The sequence below is a fragment of the Dioscorea cayenensis genome, chromosome 6 (genome assembly GCF_009730915.1).
Source record: "Dioscorea cayenensis subsp. rotundata cultivar TDr96_F1 chromosome 6, TDr96_F1_v2_PseudoChromosome.rev07_lg8_w22 25.fasta, whole genome shotgun sequence".
In the NCBI taxonomy this organism is placed as follows: domain Eukaryota; kingdom Viridiplantae; phylum Streptophyta; class Magnoliopsida; order Dioscoreales; family Dioscoreaceae; genus Dioscorea; species Dioscorea cayenensis.
Window position 1 is genome coordinate 6,663,350 of NC_052476.1, and position 4,075 is coordinate 6,667,424.

A 4,075-nucleotide genomic window follows, 5' to 3' on the forward strand; every position below is an offset into this window, starting at 1 on the left:
ATTCCAAGAGACGCGATTTTTTCCTTTAAACCCTTGTGATCCGTCTCATTCTTCATCTCCAGTCGCCAGAGAATGAATTCTTATCATCTGTTCGACCATTCATCGTTGTTTAGGGAGGATTTTGCTTCACATATCATACCGATTTTCAGAGTTTTCAGAGTTTTCAGAGTTTTCACAATATTTCTTCGGTAACCTTTTCATCCTCTTTTCTTCGCCAACTCTTGTTTTTCACAGATTAAATATCTTTGATTGCGAATTTCCATGCATGGTATATGTTTAGGAAGTGTTTAGAATTGGTTTTAAATCAAATTTTGAGAGTTGTTGTGCACCCGTGTGGGAGCTTCAACGCCCTGTAGATCCACACGGGCGTGGGTAATTTCCACAAGCCCGTGTGGAATTCTGCAGTATATTGCTTTTGAGATTCTTTGATCGTTTTCTTCTTTTGTACTACAGATATGGCCCTTTGCGTGAACAAAAATGAAGTGAAGCGTCTCAGACTCACACCACCAGAGCCATTACACATGGAATTCTCAACCCCCGAGCATCAAGCTCGATTCGAGAGACTTTCAGCACTCGGGTTTGAGGGCGGACTTGTTTCGGTACATTTTGTAAGTGCTGAAAGATATTCAGCAGGGTGATGAGGTGACTAATGAAATTGAGGAGATGCTAGCGGTGGGAAGCTGGAGGAGGCTATTGACGATCAGTGAGCCAGCTTACCGAGCATTGAAGCTAGAGGTTTTAGCGTCTTTTGAGTTTCATTTAATGCACGGGAGATTTGATACCACGGAGGCGATACAGTTTCGAGCATTCGGACATCCATTCTCCATGAGTGTCACTGAGTTCGCGATTCGGTTAGGCCTGTACGATGTCGCTTACACAGGTACAGTGGAGTATGAACATTTCTCCTAGAGTGACACTAGGGTTGAGAGTTCTTGTTGGTAACCTTGTGAGTGAGTGACACACCACAAGCGTTAGACAAAGCTAGGTTGGAGAGGGTTGAGAGGGTGAATCAAGAGGTACAGGAGCGTCCCCTTTCCCCTCTGGCGTGATAGATTCTACCTCCGTTCCTCGAGTTCTTTGCGGCTATAATAGAGTGAATGGTCTAAGGGATGAACTTCCGCTGGGGCTTAGTTGCACGTGCAACGGAGTGAAGCGTTGAGGTGATCTTAGTATCTAGGGCTCAATTGTGGTTAGGGAACTTCCATCTGGACCAAAGGGTTAGGTCTATATTAAGGAAGAGATTTATCACTTGGAATCCCTGGAGCTCATTGCAACTCTATGCGAGTACGAGGTGTTAAGATTGTTCGATTTCTCCTCCGGGACATGTATAGAGTTAGGCATAGTTGACCTTAGATTTGGGACTATGTAATTAAGGATGCCCACGACTCACCATTGTATTGATTAGGAAGCATAATAGAGGGTTCTTGCACTTGAAACAATTATCCTAGTTGGAGCATTATCCGGGTACCCCATCTTTATCGGTTGCCTTACCCCCTTCTTTACTTTTGCTCTCTTACTTGTTGCTTTTACTGTTGAGAATTGAATCATTGTCACACTCATTATCATTGATCTTTTACATAGCTAAGAATCGAATTAAGTATTTTTAGTCCCTACTCCCTGTGGATTCGATACCCGCTCACCCGGGATTATTACTTCGACAAACCCGTGCACTTGCGGGATATACGCAAGGGGACCTTGTCAGTCCGCCAATTACAAAGTCATCCAAGTGGGACTAGGCTCGCCCAAGCCTTGCTTTTGAAAGAAAGTGTATGGCATGACGTTGATGCTAGCCCCTGAATCCGCCAATGCCATTCTTCACCTAGATTGCCAATATTACACGGAATGATGAAGCTTCCCGGGTCTTTCTTCTTGTTCGGCATGTTCTTTTGCAACACCGCCGAGCAAGATGCATCTAAAATCACTGAAGCACTCTCCTCTAACTTCCTCTTGTTAGTCAACAAGCCTTTCAAGAATTTCGCATACTTAGGCATTTGAGCTAATGCCTCAACAAAAGGAATATTGATGTGGAGTTGCTTAAACAAACTCAGAAACTTCTTGTACTGTTCATCCCCTTGGTCATTTTTCAATCTAGAGGGATGAGGGATTCTCGGCTTGAAAGGTGGAGTTGCCACCTCCTTTTCTTTGCTTTTTCCCTCTTCAACCTCTATAACCTCGGGTGCGTATTCTTTTAGCTTCTCACCTATAACCCTACCTTCAACCTTATGACCACTTCTCAAAGTGATCGCTTTCACATTCTCTCTAGGGTTGGTCTCGATATTGCTCGGCAAGCTTCCATGTGGCCTTTCCAAGAGAGACTTCGTAATCTGCCCCACCTGATTTTCAAGGTTATGCAAAGATGTGGTGTGATTGCGAAGTGTAATCTCAACTGATTCAAACCTTGTATCTGAAGATTGCACAAATCTAGTCAAGGCCTTCTCCAAATCACTCATTCGGGTTTCCAAAACTGAAACTCTGTTTTCCACGTTCGGGGCTTATTGTTGGAAACCCGGTGGCCCCATGGCCTTTTGTGGACCTTGGTTGCTCCATGAGATATTAGGATGATTCTTCCAACCTGGATTGTAGGTATTGCTATATGGGTTTCCTTGAGTCCTCATGCCATTACCTACAAAATTGACGTTCTCAACCGAAGATGCATCACCAATAGAGATCGGGCAATCGAAGGGAGCATGTCCTCCACCACATCCGGTGCAAGTACTCACGGGCGCCACTCTGTTTGAAGTTAGAAGATCTAACTTCATACTCAAATTTTCCACTTGCGCCGCCAATGAAGTTACTGCATCTATCTCATGAAGACCGGCCACCTTTTTTTTCTCTCTGGCATTCCATTGGTAGCTGTTTAAACCCATTTCTTTAATAAGTTGACGGGCTTCATCGGGGGTCTTGCTACCTAAGGTACCTCTTGCTGCCGCATCCAAGAGTTGTCTTGTACTCGGATTCAACCCGTTGTAAAAAGTCTGAATAATCATCCACTCCGGGAATCTGTGTTGTGGGCACTTTCTCAGGAGCTCCTTGAACCTTTCCCATGTCTCGAATAGAGACTCCCATTCCGACTTTACAAAGGATGAGATCTCATTCCTAAGCTTTGCGGATTTTCCAAGAGGGAAATAACGGGCTAGAAAAGCTTCTACCATCTCCTCCCATGTAGTAATCGAAGCTCTAGGTAATGAGTGTAGCCACTGCTTTGCTCTCCCTTTTAGGGAAAATGGGAAGGCTCTCAACTTGATGGCATCATCCGTCACCCCGTTTATCTTGAGCGTATCACACACCTCGAGAAAGTTCTCTATGTGACTGTTTGGATCCTCATCGGCCAAAACATTGAACTGTGCGGATTGCTGCAACATGTGGATGAATGCCGGCTTTAGCTCAAAATTCTGAGCTGTAATTGGGGGTCGCACAATACTCGATTGTTTGCCCAAAACTGAGGGTCTAGCATAATCAGAGAGTGTCCTCTGCTGCTCATTCTGTTCTGCCATATTATCTGACCCATCAACTTCAAAATCAGCTAGATTAGATTGTTCTTCCACAGGTCCTATCCCTTTTCTTCTAAGTGTTCTTTTAAGCTCGGGATCTCCTTCAATCAATATTAAGGGTTTCCCTCGGGTCATCAACCTGAAGCTGCACAAAGGAAAGAAAATAAATCAGAACGATGATAGAAAAGAAAATGTGAAATAGAATGGATAAAGGAATAGCTAAGGAAACAAAGGTGCAAAGTATCTCTAAACGCCTTTTCCCCGGCAACAGCTCCAAAAACTTGACAATGCTCCCCGCAAGTGCACGGGGTTGTCAAAGTAATAAATCCCAGTTGAGTCGGGTATCATATCCACAGGGAAAACGGAATAAAAATACTTAATTTGTTTCTTAACTATATGAAAGATGAATAGTAAAATGTGTGACAAGTTTCAATTCTTAAAAGTAAAGCAACCTGAAAGAGAGCAAAAGTAAAGGAGAAGGTAAGGCAATCAATAAAGATGGGGTACCCGGGTATCGATCCACCTAGAAAAATCGTTTCAAGTGCAAGAACTCTCTATTATGCTTCTTAACTAATGCAATGGTG

General features: G+C 43.7%; 1 non-coding gene across 1 annotated transcript; it reads left to right on the forward strand.

The window, feature by feature from the left end:
* The first annotated feature begins 2,997 nt into the window (after positions 1-2,997).
* Positions 2,998-3,104, forward strand: LOC120264205. Its single transcript, XR_005537374.1, has one exon. It is a non-coding gene; the product is annotated as a small nucleolar RNA R71 (small nucleolar RNA).
* The last annotated feature ends 971 nt before the right edge of the window (positions 3,105-4,075 follow it).